General features: G+C 35.8%; 1 protein-coding gene across 1 annotated transcript in view; it reads left to right on the top strand.

The window, feature by feature from the left end:
- The window catches only part of ZNF804A (zinc finger protein 804A), a gene marked incomplete at both ends in the record, with an annotated part of 301756 nt that overhangs the window by 236933 nt on the left and 37132 nt on the right, over positions 1-27691 (top strand). The window lies entirely within an intron of this gene.

The following is a 27691-nucleotide window of genomic DNA, read 5'->3' as shown; positions in this document are numbered from 1 at the left end:
TCGTACTAGAGGTGAAACCAAGGGATATTCTACCTCTGAGCCATATCCCAACCCTATATTTTAGTCTTTTTTATTTTTGAAACAGGGTCTCAGTGAGTTGCAAAGGGCCTAAGTAGCTGAGTCTGTCTGTGAACCATGATCCTCTGGTCTCAGTGTCCTGATTGCTGGGATTACAAGCGTGTGCCACCATGGCTGGCTTATTTTCATTTTACTATCAATTATAATTTGAAATCAACTTTTCAATACTATATGTAAAGATACATTTAAAATAGTAATTAAGCCAGAAGTAAAGCTAATATAGATTATATTTTCTAATATGCTTTATATTTGCCAATGCAAAATTATTTATTGTTTAGCCAATGATGTAATAGCATATTAACATCAATTTATAAATATTTTCTGCTTTAGCCATCACTGACAAATAACATCTGTAGAATTAACTTTGGTATAAATAAATGGCACATTTCTGAACAGATGAAACTGCCCTCATTTTCCATTAATATTAGATTTATTTAGCATAAGAAATTAAATAATAGTATTCAATGTTTGTCTTATTTTTCTGTCAATTCGTTTATTTCTCATATTGACTGTATTGTACTGAGGAGGCTATTATAGTAGAAGTTGTTTTCAATTACATGCTTGGCTAATGTAAATTTAACTTAATCTGCCCTTGCTGTGTGTGTGTGTGTATGTGTGTGTGTGTGTGTGTGTGTGTGTGTGTGTGTGTGTGTGTTTTATTGTAGATTTTCTGATATATTGATTAAGGGAAATGTTTTGATAAAAATATTCTCTTTTCCATAAGAATCTAACCATATAAGATATGTTGAGATATATATGCTCATATATATTTCATTGTATGAAATAGATATTGAGAAATGTGTGTGTTTAATATTTACTAGCTTTTAATGTATTTTGCCAAAGATGGCTTAATTTAGTTATAAGCTTGTCTTAAGGTCAAACTTGGGTTATCCTGAGGTTCCTTACAGATCCTCATTCTTGGTAAACTTAGCATACTATCTATTCTACACAATTAAGCTAAGGGAATTTGGATGGACATAGTTTGTTATTTTGAAAGCCCATAGGCTCACATTTGACAATTCTCAGGGACATCAAGTTCTAAAGGTAGATTTAATATCATAACACCCAGGACCCCTGATAGATGATGTAGTTATAATTGATTAGTTCCACATGAAGTGATGTTCCACTAGTTCAAAATATTTATAATCTCCCCGCGCTTGGGAGGCTGAGACAGGAGGATCACGCAGGTTCGAAGCCAGCCTCAGCTAATCAGTGAGGCTCTCAGTAACTTAGTGAGACCCTGTTTCCAAATAAAATATAAAAAAGGTCTGGGAGTATAGCCTGGAGGTAGAAAGCCTCTGGGTTCCACCCCAAGTACCACCAAAAAAAAATTATTTAGAATCTGCCTATTCATTATATTTCTTCTTTGTAAGAGAGTGGCACATATTTGAGGATGTATTACCAGAGAACTCTATCCTTTTAATGAGTAAGCCGATTGTTCTTATGACATCTATCCATATATTTGCTACATTATTCCTAGGTTGTTTGGAGATATATAATTTGTGGTGCTGGGAATGGAACCCAGGGGATTCTAGCTCCAAGATACACCCACAGCCCTATTTTTTAGTTATTATTCTTTATTTTGAAACAGGGTGTCACTAAGTAGCTGAGGCTGTCCGTGAACTGTGATCCTGTGAACTGTGATCCTTCTATCTCAGCCTCCCAGATGCTGGGATTACAACCGTGCACCACCACACCTGGCTTTGTTTGGGTATTTTAAGTGAAGTAAAAAGAGACACAGATTGGAGTTGGACAGTTTATGTGTTTCTCTCCTGAGTACTTGATATTGGGATACACATGCAGAAAATAAAGTTTCCTAATGTCTTATAATGGATAAATCTAACTAGACCTAACATTTATAAATGCATGTCTTCTACAGTGGTTAAGTCCACTGAATAGCTAAAACAGGTGATCAGCATAGGGAAGAAAACAAATACACATACACACACAAAAAAAAAATCTGTGAGGATATGTGAAGAAGAGAGAATATGGAAATAGCAATTTTGGTTCATGATGAAATTTTAACTGGTGACCTTTGACTTTCCAGTAGCTGGATACTGATATCCTTCCCTAGTTTTCTGTTATAATTCATTTGAATAAACATTCTATCCCTTTGACATTTTAAAGTCTCACTTGAATCCCAGTCACTGAAAGTTCTTATAGGTCTTTATTCTTCTACATTCTTTTATTTTTCTACCTTCCTCCAACTTTATATTTTCATATAGCCTACCTTTGAGCTCACTAATTATTTTTTGCAATCTATCTGGCCATAGATGTCTTCTATTGCTTTTTAATTTATTTAGTGTATTTTTTCATTTGAGGATTTCTTTTTTTTAAAGTAATTTTTAAAACAAAACTTTTATTTTATGGTTGTACCATACTTGACAGAAATGGAGTTAGCATTTAAATACGGTAGATATTTTTACTTTAATAAGGCCAGCTATCAATTTTTTTAAATTTATTTTTATTGGTGCACTGTATTCATATATCACATTGGAATACAAGACTTGAGAGAATATACAAGCACACATCATCCAATTAGCCCTCATTCACTCTCCATCCCATTCCCTCCCCCTCCCTCGATCCCATGCTTGTTTGGTGATTAACTTTGATACATTTGTTTATTTACCTCCTGAGTTTTAAAGAGGCTGCATCCTCCCCTATTTCATACCCTCTGATTGGTCACCTTAATTGCTTCGCTATAGGGCCCTTTCTATAACTCGACCTCTTACCGTTGCCCCTGTCCTCCTGGTTATTGCTGTTTAGGGGAAGCATCTGGTTTTTATTTTCTGCGCTATTTCTCTGTGCATGCTGTGTTGCAAGTACCGATCCCACTCTTGATGGCTCCAGTAGTGGCCTGGCTACCCGGTGAACTGATTCAGACCTCGCTGGCTCAAACAGCAGCCTTGCCTCATGGGAGGCCCCGATTATGGCCCCCACACCGTCCTAATCCTCGGCTGGCTCCGATCCTAGCCTCCGTGGCCCCAGCACCGGCCTAGCCTCAAAGCAGGCTCCATCCCAGCCTCGCTGAACCTGGCACCAGCCTAATCCCTCGACAGACTCCTATCCTGCCTCAGAGGCCCCAGCACCGGCCTTGCCTCACGGCAGGATCCGATTCCGACCTTGCTGACACCGGCACCAACCTAACCCTTCGGCAGGCTCCGATCCCCCTCAGAGGCCCTAGCACCGGCCTTGCCTCTAGACAGGCTACGGTGCCAGCCACTGGCCCCGGCACTGGCCTACCCTTCGACAGGCTCTGATCCTGGCCTCGGAGGCCTCAGCACCAGCCTTGCCTCACAGCAGGCTTCGCTCCTGGACTCACTAGCCCCAGCACCGGCCTAAACCCTCGGCAGGCTCCGATCCCGGCCTCGGAGGCCTCAGTAGCGGCCTTGCCTCATGGAAGGCTCCGAAGCTGGCCGCTGGCCCTGGCACCAGCCTAACCCTTCGGCAGGCTCCGATCCTGGCCTCGGAGGCTCCAGCACCAGCCTTGCCTCACGTCAGGCTCCAACCCCAGCTTTGCTGTCTCAGTCGCTGGCTTCACCCCTAAGCAGGCTCCAATCCGAGCACCCTCTTCGCCCAGCAGGTTGTCCCATATTCCCGAGGGTGCATGGTGGTAGTATTCTGCCTCTGGGTTTATTACTTCAAAAGTTCCAGGTGTAATGCATCAGATCTCTACCTCCCCTGAATACTGGCCACTGCCATTGCCACTGCCTCCACCATTTCAAATCTTTTCCAAGTTATTTTTCCACTTTGAATGTTGTCCAGTGTTCCTAATCATGTGCAACAGTAGCATTTGATGTTTGGTGTAATTTCTCCAAAAAATAAGGTTGGTAGGATCAGATTTCTGCCTCTCCTGAATACAAGTCTCCACTGCCATCATGGAGACTGCTTCCAACACCGCCTTCCTCCTAGGTCTCTGCTAAACTCTCTTCTTACAGGTGATGTCCAAGATTCTTAAGAATGTAGAGAAGAAGCAGTCCTCCTTCGCGGGGAATTTTTTCAAAAGTTCCAGTTCATTTGGATAAGTTTTGTCTGCATCTCCAGTATCCTGGCATCTGCCACAGCCTTCTTGATCCCTCTCCGATATTTTTCTTTTTTCTTTTTTCTTTTTCTTTTCCTTTTTTTTCTTTTTTTAATAAGAGGAGACAGTATGTGTGGTTTGAGGAGGTTGTGGGAGATCAGGCACTCAGTAGCACTGTGACCCAGGCCCAGTTTCCCCACCTGACCCCCGCCTGGGGCCCAGGGCCTTGCCACCAGGCCTCGGTTTCTCCAGGGGTCTGGCATGCTCCGCTCAATCCTGCCCGGGGCCCAGAGTCCTGTAACCCGGGCCCCAGCTCTTCTGGGGTCCGGCGTGCCCCACCTGACCCCTGCCCAGGGCCCAGGGCCTTGAGACCGGGACCTGGTTTCTCCAGGGGTCTGGCGTGCTCCACGCGATCCCACCCAGGGTCCCTTTGAGGACTGATTTTATAAAATTGCTTTAAACTCTTTATTAGTTTCTCCATTAAAATATTGAAAGGTTTAGACAGGAATATTGGCACATATCTAGAGTCCCAGTACTTTAGATGGGCATGGAGAATTAGATGGGCATGGATGCTGAGAAAAGAGGATCACAGATTCAAGGACAGCTTCAGCTACCAATTTCTGGCCTCACTTTGACCTTTGGCTAAAGTCACAGTTTCCTCAAAGCTTTTGAAGCTCCTTAGTGTAAAGTCATGTGGGCACCAAAATTTAGGTTGTTTCCCAGTCTTCCTAACTCTGGCTTTGTGCCTGCCTTTCAAGACAACAATTTTCTTTAAAAATTCAGGCTGGTTATTTTCATAATTTTCAGGCTCCTTATTTTCTTTGAGCCTGTAGTCCTTTTCACATTTTATCACAAGATAGTGACAGAGGCCCAGGTTTTCCAGTGCCCAGCTGTAGGTGGGTTGTCGCTATTTCAGCACAAGAGTACAATTCAAATTTAGGATTGTCTCATATCCACCACTGATATCTTATTCAACATAAACTTGGGGAGCACAAAATAAGGATAATCTATTCCTAGGAACTTCTCTCTCAGGCCACGTAGGCCTATATGCCTCATCTACATTTGCTGGCTTATGATCAAACAGTATAGGATTTAGTTTCTGCTGATGTCTAGTCTGCAGCCACTAATTCTGCAGTGCTGTGGCACATCCAAAGCCCACAGCTGACCAGATCTTGTTCAACACTGACTAGGAACTAAGCATACCTTTTAAAGAATCCCTATAGCTGATGTGGACCTGAAACCCAAACCACTGAAATCAGCCATTCTGATGCTGGCTGGAATAGAAGTATGATAGAGAGGACCATTTGTCTCCACCTGGCACCCTGCTTGTTCTAGAGGCTCCATGAACAAGCACTGATGTGAGGATGGCAGCCAATAAGATCTACTCAGTGTTAGGGTTCACCAGCTCAGCACTGAGTTCTAACGCAAGATCTGTGCTTGCTGACACATGTTACTCCTAGAAAACAGAGTCTTGCTTCACAATATGCTGTCTGAAGTTAAAACAGTGCTTGTGAAAGCAGTCCCTCAGCCACCAAAGCTGATGCTAAACTGGTCTGCAGCTGAGTTTCACAGCCGCGAGGTCCTGTACTGCATCTAAGATACATCTTGGTCCACAGTGCAGCTAGCTTAACTACAAGTACATCTCAAGGTGAGGGTCTCTGCCTGATTCCTGTGTAGTTCTAGAGTCTCCATTTGTAAACAGTGGCCTGAGAATAGCTGTGCTGCTTAAAGTAAGGGAATCAGAGGCTGGGGTATCCTTTGACCATCCTTGCTGCCATTAAATTGGGACATACATGAGCTTCGCAGCCACAGAAACATGCACTTTCTTGGGGCAGAAGGTACCCCAAGCCCACATAGTGTTGTCAATGATACAAACCAAAATTTGAGTCTGTTTCACCAGCATGCAGGTATTGCCTGATGCCAGAGGTTAGGTTTGCATGTTCTTGTCTTGCTATAAGAGCCTCTATTTTCTGACTATTTTTGGATCTCACTGTGGCAGACCCTGGCACTGATCTTTGAATCAGGCAGTCCTGCACTAGCTTCCATGTCTTGATCCTCAGCAGGCAGTATTTTGTTCTCCTTCACTGCCCAAGAGTTGAGGGAGGAATGGTGGAGGTAACCACTTTGCTGCCCGACTAACACAGTTTCAGCAGCTCAGTCCACAGGTATTAGCCCAGAAAAGCACAGGATTTTAATACACATATAATTTAATTTTATATAATTAAGTCACAGTTTATATGAAAAACATCATTTTAATCTGTATGAACACAATAGTTAATTTTTTATTTTTTAAATGTACGGAATAATTTTACTTAACAAGAAATACAGTACTAAGAAGAACTGCATCCTAGGAAAGTCTCACTTTATATCTATCATTCTCATTTAATTTTTCTGTGTCTTCATTTGAATAACAAATGATGCTATTGTCATATGTATGCTTATTGAACAGTAGAAATAATTTTGGACAATTTTAAAAAGAATGAGAGTTTAAAGAAAGTGGGTTTGTAAGTCTTTGTGCTGCTGGTTGTATATTTAACCAATCCTAAATTATCAAAGAAAATTATTTTAGAGTTGAAAGAACATATTCTTAGCATACTTGTGTTTCTTTCTCTAGAATCTACAAAAGTATTCATTTGCATGTGTGGCAAATGCATTTGAAGTATCCAGATACCTCCTTATTTCACACTATCTCTATCAGTAACTGCTACTGTAGACAAAGCTCTTTATCTTAGTCTTTCCAGTGTTTCACTCTATGTCTGTACACAGAGAATTTTGACTGCATGGCTTTTATTGCCTTATCTGGATCTAAATTTCAAGAATTCAAAATCACCAAATAGGATACATAATTAAGGCTTATTCATCATCATAAATGACCAATATATACTCAATTCCACATTTTACAAGCAGTTCTTTCATATAAAGATGAATAAAATGATTTCCAGTACAGTTATGTCATTTTGAATTCTAGTCACTGAAAAAAGAAAAAAAAAAAAATCAGAGATTCAGCATCAGGTAAAAAGAAAAGATTTGCCTCTAAACCATTTCACTTGTTCATCTGTCCTTCAAGTGAAGCCACGCTGTGTCTGTCCTCTCACCTGGCAGCCTATGGGCAATTCAGAGTTATTTTCACTGTAAGAGATTTGTCACACTGATGCTAAGAAGAGATAGAAAAGGGAATGATTGCCTTATTGCCACTGTCCCTCAAACATCTTGATTTTTGCTTTAGTGGCTGCAATGCAGCTGAAATATCCCCCAAAGGCACTGAAGTGACCTCCACCTCAGCAAGTCAGGATGCAGTGCCTTGCTGCGTGCTGTTTTGTCTGCCCCAGAGGAAGTCAGGGTCAGGCCAGGTTGCTGATTGTGTTGTTCCTGTAGAGAGGGCTAATGTTAAAGAAACAGAATAGCTTTAGTCCCACATATGACCATTTCCCAATAATTAAACTGCTGTTCATTGATATGACACTAGAGAAAGGACTTAATTCGAGATATTTGTGTATAAATATATACCTGTGAAGCAAGAAGTACATAAAATTAATGGTTAATTAAAATGAAGATATATATGTACACACACATATATATATATACTATATGTGTATATGCATATGTGTATGTACATATATATACATTATACATATATACTTTGATCTTTTCAAAATATCTTCCCTGGGATGTGTGTGTGTGTGTGTGTGTGTGTGTACACACACACACACACACACATATCATATGATAAGATCACTTCAAAATATCTTTCCTGGGATATTTGTGTGGGGTGTATGTGTGTATCTGTGTGCAAATTCACACATGCTATATACTTCATTCTAATTGTGCTTTTTTCATATTTTTAAAACATTTTCAAGATTTTTCTGTTAGAACATGGATAGAACATATAATTTGCTCCTACAGAGCTCCCAAGTCCCTCAATCCCTTGAAATGACTTCCCCAAGAAGTATATATATATATATATATATATATATATATATATATATATGTATGTATGTCTAGGTAATCATAAAAATGCCCTCTTTGGATATTTCTCATTCAAAGCTACTCATGATTCACACAGAAATAAATTATAGACTTTGAGTTTGCCACAGACAGTAGATAAAATAGTAATTTCTACTATCTGAACTGAAGTAGTTTTTGTAAACTTTTCCCCAATTGACTTCAATCCTCCTTCCTTCCTTTCTACCTTTTATTATTTATCAGATCGAGATGATGGAAGATGGATTGAGTTAGTCAGTGTTAAGTGTAGGGAAAAAGGGCAAAATGAAAGCAAATGTTTCTGCCCCATGTTACCCAAATATAATTGTGAACACACACACACACACACACACACACACACACAGTTTTTGAAAAAAAGATTAAAAGAGACAAATACAGAACTGATGATGTCGCTCAGTGATGGAACACTGGCTTGAAGCCCTGAGCTCAACCCCCAAAACAAGTAAAAAGAGAGAGAAATACAACTAATTTTAGAGATTTTATTTTATGAATGTACATTAAGCACTGCAATTCAATTAAAAAGTTCAACCTATTCATTAACCTTTAGAAGTATATTTCTCTATAATTTTTATGACAGCTTTCTTAGTATTATCAATGAAATTACATGTCTTTCTTTTTTTTATTTTTACTACACTTTGTTAATGATCATGCCTTAAGAAGTATATATTTTAGATTATATTTATTTGAGGAAATGGTTTATAAATTTATTACATACTTTTTAAATTAAAGGAAATTAATTTATTTATTTTTATTGGTGCATTATAGTCATGTATCTTAATGGAGTACAAAATGGTAAAGGCGTACATATACCTATCACTCACTTAGTCCTTCCCCAATTCCCATCCAGTTCCTTCCTCTCTCCCTCCTTCTCATGTTAGGCTTAGTGACTGAGTTTGATATGTTTGTGTATGTACATTATGTACATTAGGTAATTTCCTCTTCCCTCTCTCATCCCCCTCAGGTTGCCTTATTTTCTCATCTATGGTTCTTCCTTTTTCATCTCGATTTCCTCCTATGACCCTTTTTCTTCCTGGCTTCTGCATATTAAGGAGTGCATCCATATTTTACTTTTTGTGATTGACTAATATCACTTAACATATTGGTCTCTAGTTTCATTCATTTGCCCTCAAATGACATAATTTTGTTCTTCTTCATAGCTGAGTAAAATTCCATTGTGTATATATCCAATAGTTTAGTAATACATTCATTTGTTGATGGATATCATGGCTGATTCCATAGTTTGGCAATTGTGAATTGTGCAGCTGTGAACATAGATAAGCATGAATTAATTTGGTAGTTTGGTTTTCATTCTTTGGGTAGATATCCAGAAGTGGTATTCCTGGATCATATGGTAATTTTATTCCCATTCTTCTGAGGATCTCCCATATTGTTTTCCAAAGTGGTTGAACTAATTTCCAATCCCACCAACAATGGATTTAAATTCCCACTTTCCCCCTTGCCAGCATTTGTTGTTGTTTGTGTTTTGAATAATTGTCATTCTAGTTGGAGTTAGATAAAAATCTCAGAGTAGTTTTGATTTGCATCTCTCTGATAGCTAATGATGCTGAACAGTTTTTCATGTATTTATTGGTAATTTGATTTTTTGTGAGTTGTCTACTTATTTTACTTGCCCATTTTTTGATTAGGTTGTTTTCTTAGTGTTTCTTGAGTTCTCTTTATATTCTAGATATTAGTCCTCTATGGAAGAATATTGAGAAAAAAAAAATTCTTCCACACTGTAGGCTCTCTGTTGAGATTCTTGATAGTTACCTTTGTTGTACAGAAGTTCTTCAGTTTAATGCAATCTCAGGTATTATCCTCCTTTTAATTTCTTGTGCCTGTGGAGTCTTGTTGAGAAAGTTTTTACCTGTGACTATGTGTTGCAGTGTTGGACCTAGGCTCTCTTCAAAGAACTACATAGTTTCTGAACTGATTTCAATCTTTGATCCTTCTTGAATTGACTCTTGTTCAGGGTGAGAAAGTGGGGCTTATTTTCATTTTTATGCATATGGTTAACTAGTTTTTCCAACACCATTTGTTGAAGAAGCTATCATTTTTCCCAGTGTATGCTTTTAACATGTACAATTATTTATACTTTCTTTAAAAGAAATTTCAAAACCTCCTGGGAATTGTGTGTGTGTGTGTGTGTGTGTGTGTGTGTGTGTGTGTGTGTGTGTTATACTGGGCATTGGACTCAGAGTCTTGTTCATGCTGGGAAAATGCTCTATGACAGAGCTCTATTTCTAGCCCAAGAACTGTTCTCAATAAAATAAATTTGTAAGAATATTGATTCAGGAGGAAAAAAATATGTAAGTCTAAGATTAACATAATATGAGGATTTGAGAGCATCATCTCTTAAAATTTGACATTTTATGTCTCCAGCTAATTCTATAAAGTGGCAAACTTTACATTATCTTCTCAAAGGATTATCTCTTAATATGTTTTAAGATCTCCCTGCAACTATAGAAACTAAGACATCAGTATTTCTGTTCTCTGTGGTAGGAGGTGGACATAATATAGAACAAAGAAACCTTATTTCTAGTTGAATGTTGAAATAACCAGAGAAACTGAAAAACTAGTAAGTTCATGGTCTGATATAGGCCATTGTCTTTCTCCTATTTGAAGATTTCCCAGGTGATTGTAAAACAAGGTCAGATCTAAAAAAGAGAATGGAGATACCTAGGGTGGTGAGGTTAGTTCTCTCATTGCCTTCTGATGACATGTTTGCCTCCTTCTGGGATCTAGATTATATAGAGTAGTAAAAATACATTTTCTGGTTACAAAACAGTTATTTTTAAAAAATACAAAGAAGTGAAGAAGAAAAGAGGCACTTAGGCAAGTTAGGCAAGTATATTTTTATTTCTCCTTGATAGGCAATGACAGAGAGAGAGAGAGAGAGAGAGAGAGAGAGAGAGAGAAGACAGACTCTGGAGAAAGAAAATGCATTATGGGCTACTTACTCCACCACATTTTAAGCTCAGCCAACATCAAATTGAATGTGGCAGCAGATGAGTTTAAGCAACAAGATTTGCCAGGTGACTTATCCATAATTTTCTGTTTAAGTAAGCTATCACCAAATGCTGTGTACATGTCTGTCACTATCATTCTGAACTATATTTTGATATGAGACTACAATATACCAATAAAAGTATATCTGTTTAAGTAAATAAATAATAATGCCATCACAGTTTCCAAGAAATTTCTTCTGTTTTTTTTTTTGTGGGACTCAAAAGAAAACTAATATAAAAACTAGTCATCCTTCCATGAATGGGTACAAGATGCAAGTAAATTACCTGGGCCATGGGGCAGAGTAGAAAGCATGACTACACTCAGAAATGTCTATTTTGCTAATGCAAACTAACATAGAGCAGAATTTGAATCAACTGAAGGGGCCTGCTGAGTCCCCAGTTAAAGGTATAAAAAACATATAATGGGATACTTCAGGTGTCAACCTCAAAAATGGAGATAGTAATGTTACATGTGATTTAAAAAATCAGATATTGGCCGGGCGTGGTGGCGCACGCTTGTAATCCCCGCGCTTGGGAGGCAGAGACAGGAGGATCACGCAGGTTCGAAGCCAACCGCGCTGGAGTAAGAGACCCTTTTTCAAAAATATAAAATAGGACTGGAATTGCAGCCCGGAGGTAGAAGAGCTTCCAGGAACCCCAGTACCACCACCAAAAAAAAAAAAAAAAAAAAAAAAAAAAAAAAATCAGATATTGGCCGGGCGTGGTGGCACACGCTTGTAATTCCTGCGCTTGGGAGGCGGAGACAGGAGGATCGCGTAGTTTGAACCCAACCGTGTTGGAGACCCTATTTCCAAATAAAAAAGTATAATAAAATAGGTCTGGGAGTGTAGCCCGGAGGTAGAACGGTTTCCAGGAACCCTAGTACCACAAAAAAAAAAAAAAATCAGATGAAAGGTATAAAGAACTTTTTTAATCTATTTAAAGGCATGTAAGCATCCTCCACACCTGTAATAGGAGGGGATTTAGTTGAAGAAAGGGCCCTATAGAGGAGCAATTAAGGTGACCAATCAGAGGTGATGGGATGGGGGAGGATGGAATCTCCTTAAAACTCATGATGTACATAAACAAATGTATCAAAGTTAATCACAAATCAAGCATGGGATGAGGGAGGGGGAGGGAATGGGATGGGGATTGGATAAAGGCTAATTGGATGATGTATGCTTGTATATCCTCACAAGTCTTGTATTCCATTGTGATGTATGACTACAATGCACCAGTAATATGTATATATGGTGAAAAAAAGAATATTTGGAAGGAAGTAAAGAAAGTAATTATAATATTAAAAATACCTAGAAATTATCCCAAAATCTTGTCATTAACAAATCATCTATTTATATATAGTTTGGAATACTTTTCATTTTCTACTACTCAGCTAGGAATATCTCAGGAAGATGGTAAGGTAATTTACTTAGGAAATAAGAAAGTAGACATATTTTTTCACATCTGTGATGTAACATATAGTAATTTTTCACTCTGCTACATATTTTACCCATAGCAGTTTTGTTAATAGTACAAATATTTCTTCTTTTTGCTTTTAAAGTTAAGACAATGATCAAACCTTACCCAAGTTGTCAGAATGTTCTAAATAGTATTAAAATTAGTCATGAATAAATAAAAAGTAAATAGTCTATAGAATGCTTAGTAATTACCATAATGCTTATTATGCTTGCCTCTTATAATTCACAATTATTTAAACATTTGAAATCTATTAAAGTTAGGTGTCACCAACTAGTATCTTAAACAAAACTCAGTTTCAATAAATCTGAATAATGTGAGTGAAAACAATATATTATCCATATATTTCTACAAACAAAATAATGCCTCATGGGGGACTAGAAATAGAATGATAAATGTATAAGTACAGATATATTCATAGTTCATATATAACATTAAATATAATATACATATATTGTACAAATATACAATTAATATACATGCTTTATTTAGATATTACAAATATTTGCAGTTTTGGTCATTTGAATTCCAGTGCTATAAGTAATTAGTGTTATGAGCAGCTTTGGAGAGGAGAATTCTGGCAATCTTTAACTCACTGCAATTATATATAATTGGCTCTTTTATTATGATTACACCCTCTGATGGGAGAACTCATTGATGTTTGCAATCTCATTTTTAATAAGCATTTCACTTCTTGAAGTGAATGCCTTTTCTTTTTACTGAATTATTGGCTCATCAAAACGTTCTCAAGTTGCCATAGGTATGACACCTTTTTGAAATTTAATATAAACTTTAGAGAAGTTGTAAAATTAGCCAACACAAACTATTGTGCTGACCTGGTGCCATTAGTTCTTCTTGTGCTAAAATTCTATTGTATCACAGTGATCATTATTCTACAGACAGATGAGTTTTGAGATGCCATATATCTTAATCTATTTTATGCTATTGCAGCAGAGTACATAAACCTGAATAATTTAAAATTAACAAAAATGTATTGGCTGAGCATTCTGAAAGTTGAGAAGTCCAAGATCAATAACCCAGAGACTGTCGAGAGCTCTTTTGCTGTATCATGTAATGATAGAAAGAAGAAAACAAAAGAGTAAGAAGAGGCCAGGCACGTTCTTCTGGACAGCATAATTCCACCTCTGAGGGTTAAGCCCTCTGAGACTAATAATTTCTTAAAGGTCCCACCTCATCATACTGTTATGATGACAAATTTCAACTTAAGTTTTGGAGACAAACTTCCAAACCATAGAACAATATATGATTACTACAATATTGTTACATAGACTTCAAGGTTATTCTAATAGAAATTTTTATTCCAAAAAAGGCACAAAATGAGCTTCAAAATATGAATTACTCATAGCTTTAACACATAATCTTAGCATTTTAAATGACCCCACTTGTACATAGTAGCTAGTCTTTTTGTCTTCCATAGGACGGTTGTAATTTGTACTTACCATTTTATTCTAACCCTTTGAAATCTTGTCTAGCACATGAAGAAGCTTAAGAAGTGTTTTCTGAAGAAATGAATGAGGAGTTCTGGCTTCTATGTAAAATGAATGCTAGCTGATGGATAGAGAGTACTAGACCCAGAAAGGTGGCTTGGATCACCATGCTATCAGTAGAGATAGAAGTAGGTAAATATCCAGCAGAAATTTCTTCTATATAGAAGCAACAAGATTTCAATGAATTGACCATTAAAGACAAAGAGAAGAAACGACAATCCAGAAATAGCTGGAAGTATATATAATGGGCAGGAGGGAGTCAGGGGAATTGGATAAATAGAGCTTTTTTTTTTTCTCTTAGTTCCCCACATGCTTGGTGCTTTTCAGAACAATGTGAGTTCATGTTGGCCAATTTGGCAAAGTCCTTATAGGGCTCACATTTTGACATAGCCTTTAAATAAATTATGTTTCACTGGATTATTTTACATTCATTTCTTCTCAGAGTCCCTTCTCAGAGTCCCTGACATACATGATCTCTATATGGTTGCAAGAATTTGATTTGATAATAAAAGCATGTCTTTTTTTAAAGTTATTATTGTTTAGTCCTCAAAACAGTGACTCTCAGGTTGTGGTCTCAGAAGCAACAGTGTTTGCAAAAATAGTATTTGCTTTTGTCAGAAATTTGGGGAGTTACTAGCATTTAATGTAACTAGAATTACAGGTTATTTGTGCTTTAACATGTTCTCTAGATATGTTTGATTCATAGTACATTTTGAGAATCATTGCTTTAAAATCTTATATCTCTTGTTGCTTAGCATTTGAAGTGGAATATCATTTTTGCATTATTTTATTTTCTTTATTGCTGAGGGTTATGCAACTGCTATAAAGAGGTCATTATAAAATAAGAAATTTATCATTTTTCACAAATTAGGAAAAAGATTTAGGATACTACTTTATACCCATAGATAACAATAAAAGAGCTAGGTGTGATGCCACATGCCTATAATTCCAGTACTTGGGAAGGTGAGACAGAAGTATCACAGATTCAAGGCTAGCCTCAGCAACTTAGTGAGGCCCCTTAAAGGCTTCTAATAAAGGGCTGAGGTTTTTCTGAGATAGAATTTGGCTGGGATCCATTCTAAGTACCACAAACATAAAATGAAAGAGAGAAAGAGAAGAAGAAAGGAAGGAAGGAAGGAAGGAAGGAAGGAAGGAAGGAAGGAAGAGAGGGAAAGAAGAGAGGAGAGGGGGGGAGAGAAGAGGAAGAGAAAAAAAGACAAGCACATGGTGACACATACTCAGTGCAGACAAAGGTAAAATCAAATCATCGACATGATGTGTTCATAGCGAGAAAGCATGATTCATGTCACAAAATCTTCTCACAAAATACATTACACAATAGAAAACTTCTTTTTCATCAGATTGATTATTTCTTTTAATTTAAAAATGTCACCGTGTTGCCTTATTTCAACAAAAATGTGGCTAAAAGCATAAATGATATGTCTGATAAAAACAAGATTTGCTAAATGTTAACTCCAACTTTATTTCACCTCAAATACTGCTGTGGGCTGCAGAATCTCTTTTCCTTTGGAGTTCATAAGAAATATTACCATCATTATTGCAATCCAAATGTAGTTCACACAGAGGAAAGATAAGAAAAAAATAAAGCATTGTATCAAAAAGTGGTAAGACATAATGTTTCCAAGAAGATATTTTACTGAGTTTTATTTGGTTTAAGTTTGGCCACAGTGGTTTTATGAAATAATAAAAAAAAATAGAGCAGATTGAGCCAGCAGCATTAACACACACCTATAATTCTAGTTCTTGAGAGTCTGAAACAGGAGGATTGTAGGATGGCGGCCAGACTCAGCAACCTAACTATGCCCTCTGCAAGTTAGTGAGATCCTGTTTCAAACTAAAAAATAAAATAGAGCTGGGATAGCCAGGTGTGGTGGTGCACACTTGTAATCCCCACGCTTGGGAGGCGGAAACAGGAGGATCGCACAGGTTTGAAGCCAGCCGCGCTGGCTTAAGAGACCCTTTTTCCAAATAAAAATGTATAAAATAGGTCTGGGAGTGTAGCCCAGGAGTAGAAGGGTTTCCAGGACCCCCAGTACCACCAAAAAAAAAAAAAAAATAGAGCAGGGATGTAGCTCAGCAGTAGAATGCCCCTGTATTCAATGCCCAGCAAAACACACACACACACACACACACACACACACACACACACACGATATGATTTTTAAATGTCCTTTATGAAATGTGTCATATAAATTTACATTTAGACATATACATCTGTATACATATATATTATACCTTTTACTAAAATGTAAAACCATGACTCTCATAAGATGTGAAGTATTAAAGATTTTACCTAGCTCATTTTAATTTTATAACTGGAAATAAAAAAAATAGACTGGTTCATAGAATAATCTAAACAACAGATATATGTATAAATATTTTAACAATCAAGATGCATTTATATCTTATAGGATAATAAAATAGTTGTATTTTTGAATCATCTTTAAATTTAAAATTATTTATATCTCTATTGGACAAAATGTCATTACATTGCATTGAAAAGTAGCCATCCATATGATCCTCCAATTTCTACAACTAAATTTACAGAGTTCTTTTTTAAACTTTTTATTGGTGCATTGCAGTCATACAACTTAATGGGGTCAATTTACAGAGTTCTGAAACACTAAAGCATTTCAGTCGATAGAAACACACTGAGAAGTATCCTCCTCTGATGAATCAGGTAATCCCTAACGTACTCCCTAAGCAACAAATAAGACTTTATTTAAAACAATAATATTCAACCTCTTTTGCCCATTTTCAAGTCTTGAATAACTCTCCCTTATAGCTCCAAGTGCAAGGGTAATATTACCATACACTATAAACAAAACAAGTATTTAAAGGAAAAATTAATTATAACTCTCTACAACACTGCTCCTTCATGAGACTTGGAATATCTGCCAGATCAGTAGCATTTTACATCAGAAAGCACAAAATGTAATAAAAACTGCTAAAGTCTGGAAATTTAATTTCAAAAAACTTTTGTTGTTTTATAAAGTAAGGAAAATTAAGAGAAATCTTTCCTTTTTCATGTAAAAAGGTAAAGTTATTACTGTCATAGAAGAATGAGAAAGAATTCAATGTTAGAGTTTTATTATTTTGTTATTATTAAAATGCAATACATATTTATAATAAAATATTGGAATTATGTATTTTTATGTTATTGTTAAAATGTAATACATATTTATAATAAAATATTGAAATTATATATTTTATAACCATTCTCTAAAATATAAAAGAATCTATGGAATAATAAGAAATAATGTAATAAGTTAGTTAGAAATTATGCATGTTATGTATGGATTCAAGAAAGATGGACATACATTTGGAAACAGGGTCTCCCTAAGTTGCTGAGAGCCTCACTAAGTAGCTGAGGCTGGCTTTGAACCTGTGCTATCCTCCTGTCTCAGCCTCCCAAGCACTGGGATTACAAGCGTGCACCACCACACCTGGCTACCTCTCTTCTTTGAAATGAGTACATTTTATTCTGATAGTCAGAACTGTAAGCTGTGCATGTAAGTGCTGTCAACTTTTGACTTATTTCTTCTGTTCACAATTCCATTGACAATACTAGGAAAGTCATAAACATTATTTATTGAATTGAGTTTACTACTTAAATGTTTAGATCATTTTTATCTCTATTTATCACCTTATGATGTTCCCTAAAGATCATCTATTTTTACATTTTAATATTGAAAACACTGAGTTGATTGTCATTTACTTTTCCTGATGTGCAGGTCTATCATATAACCATTTTGATTAATTTTAAAAATTGCTGAGATATTTTAAATCAAGGACCATTATGAAAACTAAATAGGAATTGTTAAATATCAAATGTAAATCAAAACTTTATCAGTTAAATTAATAGATTTTCAAATCCTTGCCAGAAGAGGCCTATAATTAGCCCTGAGGAACTCAGTTTTGCCAATAAAATGTTAAAAGTCAGTATATGAAATATTTAATACATTTTTTAAAATTCCTATTTTAAATCAAGTAAGCAATGGTAGAGAACATATTTTACGTTTTCCTATGAAGCATACAACATTAAAAAGTGATAACTTATTGATAACTTTGAATTGGCCTCAATATATGCCTTTGATTATCATATATTAAAAATAAACTGATGAAAAATTTTTAAGAATACTCTTTTTTGTCTTTTAAAAGATTTTTTTGGTCATATTGGGGATGGAACCCTTCTACCTCCATGCTGCACTCCCAGACCTATTTTATATTTTATTTGGAAGCAGGGTCTCTTAAGCCAGCACTGCTGGCTTCAAACCTACGCGATCCTCCTGTCTCGCCTCCCAAGCGTGGGGATTACATGTGGGCACCACCAAGCCCAGCAAGATGTTTTAAGCTGGGTGTGGTGGTGCCCAGCCTAAATTCCAATATTTAAGAGCCTAATACAGGAAGATTTTAAGGGTTTGAACCAAAATCTGGGTTTGAGGCAGCCTCAGCAACTTAGTGAGACTCTCACCAACTTTGCAAGACCCTGTTTCAAATAAAAAATGAAAGGGATATGGGTTTTGCTTAGAGGTAGCATGCACCTAGTTTCAATATTTAATACCAAATGGACAGACATTATGTTTTAAATGTATTTTCATGTTTATTCTTTGGAGTAATTTAATGCATGATGACTTATTCCATAATTTTCATGTTTCCAAAAGACTGAGTATTCTTTGGATATGAAAAGCAACAGATTCAGAATTAGTAAGATTCACTAAGTAGCTGAGGCTGTCCTCAAACTGCCATCCTCCTGTCTCAGCCTCCTGAATGCTGGGATTACAAGCATGTGCCACCACGCCCGGCTCCCTATTTTTTATCCTTTATTTTGAAATAAGTTCTCACAAAATTGTGGAAGGCCTCACTAAGTAGCTGAGGCTGGCTGACAACCTGTGATCTTCCTGTCTCAGTCTCCCAAGTACTGGGATTACAAGTGTGTTCCACCATGCCCGGCTAACCCTTTCATTTTCTTTAAATTTTTATAGTATTTTATTTGAGAACTAAAATGCAATATTAGATCTGGGCATGATGGCACACATTTGTAATCTCAACATTTTGGAGGCTGAGACCTCTGCAACTTAGTGAGACCCTGTTTCAAAATAAAGTATACAAAATAGGGCAGGGTGTGTAGCTCAAAGGTCGAATGCCCCTGGGTTCCATCCCCAGATCCGTAAAATAAATAAATAAATAAATAAATAAATAAATAAATAAATAAGATGCAATATTAATTACTATCTCTGTTTCCTCTGAATTTAAATAAAAGTCTTATACATTCAATAGCACAATGTACAAACTCACATAACCATCTCTCTGTGTAATTTAAAATTTGAATTCCTCCTCTTTATACAACACAGAAAACTGGCCAGGCACAAAAGTTCACAGCTGTAAATCCCAATATTTGAGAGATTGAAACAAGATATTCACAAGTTGAAGGCTAGCATGTCATTAATTAGTAGTGAGACACTGGTTCAATAAAAAACTGGGCGTCATGGTGCACACTTGTAATCCCAGTACTTGGAAGGCTGAGACAGGAGGATCACAGGTTTGTGGCCAGCCTCAATTACCTAGTGAAGCCCTCCACCACTTACTGAGATCCTGTTTCAAATAAAGAATAAAAAAATAGGGCTAGGGTGTTGCTTGAAGGTAAAATGCCCCTGGGTTCCATTCCCCAGTACTGCAGAAAAGAAAAAAAGCAAAAATGATTTGAGGTGTAGTTCAGTGGTAGGACCCCACTGGGTTCAATCCCTACTACTGTGAAAAAACAAAAACAAAAACAACAAAAAACCTGAAAAACTGTACACTTGATGTGTTAGTCCAACAAGTAGAAGCTTCCGATGTATTTTTCTCTCTCTTTCCCCTTTCTGTGTGTGTGTGTGTGTGTGTGTGTGTGTGTGTTATGTGTTGCTTTTTTTAAAATTTTAACTTTCTCCCACTTTTTTTTTCTGAGTGTTTGAAACTTCAAAGAACAATTAAATCATAACTCAATAATTGATCCATGAGTCTCTGAGAAGCATTTTTAAATGGAATTAATTGATATTAAAAAGTCTTCACAACTTCTATGGCACTCAAATCTTCACCAAAGCAGAGATCAGACTCACAAAGAAAATCAGGCAGTAGAGTATTCGATAAAATAAAAAGAGAAATAAACAGCAAGAGATACTAATTTAAAGGAAACTGTGTTGTTTTCTCACCCAGTGTTTTGACTCTGTGGCTAATGTTTCCCAGAAGGCTTTCGGGTCATTTAATTAGACTGTTTCTGAACCAGGAGGAGGTGTACTTGAAACCCGAGCTCGAGCAGAGGAGCTCCATGGGGCTTTATTTACACCTTCATTTTCTTGGTGTCCAATTTTAAAGTGTTTGCTTTAGTAAACTCTTGTGAAGAAAACAAATAAATCTTTTGGTCTTTAGTTCAGCTCCCTAGTAAAATTTCTCTTTCCAAGATATGTTATCTGGCTATGCACTATCATCTACATGGACATTATATTTCTTTTTAAAACCATAGCTCTTTTTCTTAGACATGAAATAAATTCTAACTATGTATGTGTTAAAATAAAAAATTAATTATTAATACAATAAGCACATAAGATTAAAATACTGAAAAACTTATAGTTCATTAAAATTTTAAGGAGATTGTTAAAAGGTATTTGCAATACTCCCAAATTTTCTGTAATTTTTGGAACATTTTCATTGAGTTTTTTTAGATAGTGGATTATTAAATCTGAATCACAAAACTAAATTTTGAATACTTGCCAATCTCTACTAATAATTTTAGAAAGACAAGTAATCATGGATAACAGTGAAGCAGGAAGTAGTTTGGGACCTCTACCCTCCCAACACCCTCTATTTCTTCTACTTCCATATCTGGATGAATTCAGGTTACAGATTAATATATGAGGCCTATATATTATGTGTGATTCATATGACTTACACATGAAGGACTATTCATATCATAGAACATCTTCATGCTGTACAGTGGCAAAGCATACATGTCATTTTTCAGGGAGTCATGTCCCATAAATTAATAGGCCTATACTTCGTTTTCCATAATCAATACTAGATAATCAAGTGCACCTTGCTAGAAGCATTATGTAAGTAAAATTCCCCGCCAGCAGAGTTAATGAACTCACTTGCCAGGAGGTCTGTCATTAGTATGTTTTAAAGGAGATTTGGCAAGATAGGCTTTTATTCTAAAAATCCACCTCTTAGCCATATACATATATGTGTATATATGTGTGTACATAGACAAGATACCATCAGTCAATCATAATTTTTTAATTCTTTCTTTAAAGGCTATTTATTTTTGACCTGGATATGGTAACACATACTTGTAATCCCAGTGCTTGCGCGGCTGAAACAGGAGAATCACAGATCCTCAATCAGCCTCAACAACTTAGCAAGTCCCTCAGCAACCTAGCAAGACACTGTTTCATAATATAAAAACAAAAAATTAAGTGTGCTGGGGGTATAGCTCAGAGATAGAATGCCCTTGAGTTTCTATCCCCAGTACCATACATACACTCACAAAAAAGGTATGTATATTTGTTTTATTGTCATACTATCTAGCAAATTCAGTACAATGTCAAATAGATGCAATTCTGTTAAAAATAAGAGACATATCTAAGTTGACCATTATAGGTTATATTTACTATGAGTTTGGTTTGATCCCCTTTTTTAAAGCAAAGACATTTTTCTATTTCTTTTTAAAGAGCTTTATTGGAAATGCTTGATGAATTTAATATATACCTCATACATTATAGAATCATTATTATTCACAATATCTAAATGTGAATATTACTAACTGATTAATGAATGTTAATTCTACTTTTAATTTCTAGGATAACTACGATTGCTCATGTCCCATTACCTTTTATTAATATATATTAGTAAACTTTTTAGAATATTTGTACTTAATCATATGATTAATATAATTGATACAATATCCCTCAACTGATATTTTCTTGTGTTTTTCTCATGAGTAATGTGGGCTAACTTTGGGGGGAAGAATATCAGAGGTGACAAGTGTGACTTTTGTCACATTTTTTCAAGGGTACATATGTTTATCATGAATAACTGTGGAGTGATCATCTGGATAAGGTAGTACTTATCATGGTTCCCTCATGTAAAGGTACTTCAACTGTTTCTATTCAGCAAATATCGAAAGGACCATTATGCACAACACATACTTCACAAGTGAGGTGTCTTGATTCACCATTTTTAGCATATCTACAGGAATTATTTGAAATTTATTTTCATGGGAGTCTTGATTCTCCTCCCATATTTACTTATTTGTCTAACAATTTATTTACATGAATATAGAAAAGTATTGTATACCGTAAGTCATCATCGAGTACCACCATATTTTCTTTATTTCAAGTTATTCTAACTTTAGCCAGGAGGAACTCATTCAATTGTTTCTTTTGTCCTTCTGAGAAAATCCCATACTTATGACATTGCTTCTTTCTTCCTTTTCTTTCTTTCTTTCTTTCTTTCTTTCTTTCTTTCTTTCTTTCTTTCTTTCTTTCTATTTTTAATTTTTGAGTTTTTGGGGATTGAACCCAGGAGTGTTCTACCTCCAAGCTCTACCTCAACCCTATTTTAGCTTTTATTTGGAAAAAACAGTTTCATTAATTTGAGAGCTTCGCTGAGTTGAGGATATCTTTGAATCAGTCATTCTCCTATCTCGGCCTCTCCAAAACTGGTTTAAATGCATGCACAACCAAGCTTAGCTGTCTTTCTTTGTTTTTGGAACTCTATTTTTTATGACAGTAGAATATGGTCCAGCCTTCTATATATTCTCCTCCCCAAACCAAGAATAATTAATTTCTTTAAAAGGTCCTGATTACTTTTCTCAAAGAATGGTTTTAGAAACAAAGATCTGAGCCAGGCATGGTGGTGCATGCTTGTAACTTCAGCATTTGGGAGGCTGAAGTAGGAGAATCATGGTTTGCAGCCAGCCTCAGCTACTTAGTGAGGCCCATTGCAACTCAAAAAGACCATGTTTCAAAATAAAGAATAAATAATAGGGCTGGAGCTATAGCTTGGAAGTAGAATACCCATGGGTTCCATCCCCAGCACTGCAAAAGCTGAAAATAAAACATAGGACTGGGGGTATAGCTTGGAAATAGAATTCCCCTGGGTTCCATTCTCAATACCACAAAAAAAAAAAGGAAAGAAAGAAAGAAAGAAAGAAAGAAAGAAAGAAAGAAAGAAAGATCCATGTCTGCTCCTTGCCATTTGGGGGGTCATATTTTTTACTAGCCTTTTTAATGGAAATATGTGTATATACTAGAAATAGATGTGTATTATTAATCTATGTGTATGCATGTAGTTAAAAATATTTCTGTATGTAACATCTGTATCTGTATGTAACATCTGTATCTGCATTAGCCTATAACTTTTGTGTTCATACTCACAAGCCATAGAGACAGAGATGATTTTACAATTTACCCTTGGTCATTTGTATATTTTTACTCCTTCATCTTTGAGCCACTTACTTATTCTCAATTCCAACAGACATGATGAGCAGTCTCAAAACTGTCAATTTACATAGTGGAAAACTATTTGAACTAGAACACAGTACTTTTTTAAAATTTATTTTAAATTCAGACTTAGAGATTCCACTAATTCCCAACATTATTTAGGTCAGGACTTTTTGTATATTTGGTCTGCTTTAATAAAATATCATTAACTGAATCCCTTATTTAAAAAAAAATCCAAAGCTCTATTTTCCATAGTCTTGGCATTCTGATCTTGAAAACCCAAGATCAAAATGGCAGAAAATTTACTTTCCTTTTTTTTTTTTTTTTTTTTTTTGGTGGTACTGAGGTGGAACCCAGAGGCTTTCTAGCTCCGGGCTATACTCCCAGACCTATTTTTTATACTTTATTTGGAAACAGGGTTTCACTAAGTTGCTGACAGCCTCACTAAGTAGCTGAGGCTGGCTTCAAAACTGTGCAATCCTCCTGTCTCAGCCTCCCAAGTGCGGGGATTACAAGCGTGCGCCACCACGCCTGGCCACAATCATGAGATCTTTGCCCTCGTGACCTAATCACCTTTCCATATTCCCACTTTTAGTACAATTTCTTTGAGAGTTAGGATTTAAACATGAGTTTTGTGGAGATATAAAATCCTTTTTTTTTTCCTTTTTAAATAACCTTTCTAGGAGATAGTTTAGGACATTTACAATGCAATTATATTTTCTTATCAAAGTCTGCATTCTTTTCTGAGATCCTTCAATTTTTACATGAATTTTTAAAAATGTGTATATTTGAAGGCTGATTCTTTGTGTTGTAAAGTTATTTGAATTTTAGGAAAGTAATGTCATGTACCTGCTATTATAATACGACATAAAATAGTTCCACTGTACTAAAAATCTCCTGTGTTTCAGTCACTCATTCCTTTCTTTCTCCCCTCAAATGTGTGGTGACCACTTTTCCTTTTACTCTCTCTGTGGTACTTATCATATGGTTATATAATTGCAACCATACAATAGCCTTTCAGTGCCACATAAAAAATAGCAGTGAAGAGTTTTAAAAATTGTTTACTATATTTATATTCTATCACTATCCAGTTTGAATTTAAATATTCTTTAAAGGATGAATCTGAAAATAATGGACAGTTTATTTTCATATAAGATACACCCTTCTAATGTACAGAATAATATGCTATTTTTATCATTTTATTATCACCTAACTCTTTCTAAATAGGAACACCGAAGGAAAGTTCTCTTATGTTGAGATATTTTTTATTTTGTACTGGGGAGTAAACCTAAGAACATTCTACCTCTCAACTACTCTCCAATTACTCTCTCCTTTCTTTCTTTCTTTCTTTCTTTCTTTCTTTCTTTCTTTCTTTCTTTCTTTCTTTATTTCTTTCTTTCTTTCTTTCTTTCTTTCTTTCTCTTTCTTTCTTTTTTCTTTCTTTCTTTCTCTTTCTTTCTTTCTCTTTCTTTCTTTTTTGAAACAGGATCTTACTAAGTTGCTGAGACTGGTTTTGAAGCTATGTTCCTCCTGTCTCAGCTTCCCATATACTAGGATTACAGGCATGTATCACTTCACCCTGCTGAGACATCTCAATTTTATAAATGCAAAATTTTTATTGTCACCAATATAAATCTTTACACATATTAAAAGTGGCTTAGTTCTTATTGTGTACTTATTTTCAAATAATGACCATTATTAGTAGTAATTATAAGGTAATTATAGTTAGATTTATGTTTATCAATGTGATTAAAGCCAAATGTAGTGGTACATGCCTGTAATCTTGTAAATGGAAGGCTGAGACCAAAGGATTGCAGGTTCTGTGCTTGTGCATGATAACTTAGTGAGATCCTGCTTCAAAATAAAATAAAATAGGGTTAGGGTTATAGCTCAGAAGACAATGCCCCTGGATTCAATACCTACTACTATTTTCATGATATAATGTGTATGCTGTTTTGTGGAGAATTATTCTATCCTGAACACTTGGAATCTGCCCTCACTAGCAGTAAGCCAAAGGGCCTCAGTCCTTTTCACAGGATTTTCAACTCAGTTTTTGATGTATTGTACCCACTGATATATATCATTCCTAGGGTACAACACTCAAGGTAGGCAATGAACCTCAGCATATCAGAAAATGTAAAATATGTTTTTTCAAAGAAAAAAAGGACTAATATTTTTTGACAGATGCTAATAAGAGAATACCACAAACATGAGGAAATGTATTTTAGACTATGATACAAGATACAGGTCTTATATTTGTGAAATAGAGAGAATGAGAAAACACTGGGTCAGCAGATCCAGTGGGTACTCTGCCTACTGCTCTGCCACAGGAGAGGAACATCTCTGTATGCTACCATAGATGCCTTCTGGCCTTCAAATTTAGTCCTTAACTCTTTCTTAATGGCCCTCATGTTTTCATTACCCTCTGTAGGACTTCAGTACAACTTAGTTGTAACTGGCTCATAATGCTGTCCTTGTAGGGCTTACTTGTTCTGTGTCTCCAACTGCTTGAACAATTTTAATGGGAAAAACATTCTGCTCTACCAGGCAGAGACCTTTAGCAATTAAGCTCCCACATTGTGCCAAGACATATCTATGACTTCTCAACTATTTAAGATGGCATTTATTTTTATCCATTAAGCAGTAATTACATCTGCTATAAAACTCCATTTTAATACCTATTTCTCAGAACACTACAGACATAACTTTTACTTGCTTGAGTTTTACTTGAATCTCACTCTAGGAATAAATTTAAAAGTAAATATATATATATATATATATATATATATATATATATATATATATATGTATTCGAATAAATATTTATATGTGACTATAAAAAGTAAAAGAGTAGAGTTGGGTGTGGTGGTGCATGCCTGTAAAGTAATCCCAGTACTTGAGAGGCTGAGACAAGAGGATTTCAGGTTCGATGACGGCTTTATCAACTTAGTGAGACCCTCAACAACTTAGGGAGACCCTGTTTCACAGTAAATATAAATATAAGAGATAAAAATGTTTGAAGATGCAGTTGGGAGGTAGAATGCTTCTTTCAGTGCTCAATCCTTAATATCAAGAAAAAAAGTGAGAAAAACTTAAAAGAGAAGAAAGCAGTAGTGAGTAAGTTTGAAAGAAACTTTGGGTGAGGTGAACATGAAATCTTCACCACAAGGTCACCTCCTACAGGAGTGTTGGATTTTATAGGAATGTGCCTATATTAGAACTGCTGTCATGCTCAATCACCACTTCACAGAGGTTGGGAGGTAAACAGGGTCTCATTGTGAACACGGCATCATTTTTCAAGGCAAGCAGTTGGGGCCATGGGTAAATTATGCTTTCCTTAACTATAGCTCAGCATGATAAATTCTTATGGTCACTATTCTAAGTAATAGTTTCTAGTGGGATCAATAGGTTGTTACGATATGAAAGGCTTTATGATTAATAAACTATCTGTGAATATTTATGCTTTAAACTATCATAACCTCTAGGAAACTATTTATGTACATAAATAATCTAGGAGATAATAAGGTTTTGTCTTCTTTGTTAATTTTCCCTTTTTCATGTTTTGTTGATTCTAAATCTTGGTCTTGGAAATTGTAAGATAAGGATGGAATATTGACAAATAGAAATGAGATTTTAGGTGAATTATCTACATGTGTGTATGTATGTATAGATACACAAGTATATATCTTATGATACTTTTTTATTTTTCATTTTTACATATGTTGGCTTTTTAAAATCTGCCAATGATATACACATTTTGCTGCTTTTCCCTCAAAACGATGTTGGAGAACATATCAGAATGCAACTCATATAATTTTCTCTTTTCTTTTTATAAATTTTTAAATATTTTTCATAATTAAAATGTTATATTTGTAATATTCTGGCAAGACTTAGTGTAGATGAGACCAGTTTTGTTGTAAATATTGGAAGCATCATAGTCAAGAGTCCATTAAGTAAGTCTTCTCTCCAGCCAGCTTGATCAGGGTGTGGACCTTAGCCAGGTTAATGTCAGAGAACTTTTTCACAATCCATTTGCTCTTTTGCTTGCTGGCCTCAAGATCACAATGGTGCAGTGTGTTATTGTCTTGTATCTTCTTC

The sequence above is a fragment of the Muscardinus avellanarius genome (genome assembly GCF_963383645.1).
Source record: "Muscardinus avellanarius genome assembly, chromosome: 2".
NCBI lineage: Eukaryota > Metazoa > Chordata > Mammalia > Rodentia > Gliridae > Muscardinus > Muscardinus avellanarius.
This window is presented reverse-complemented; position numbering and strand designations above follow the sequence as displayed.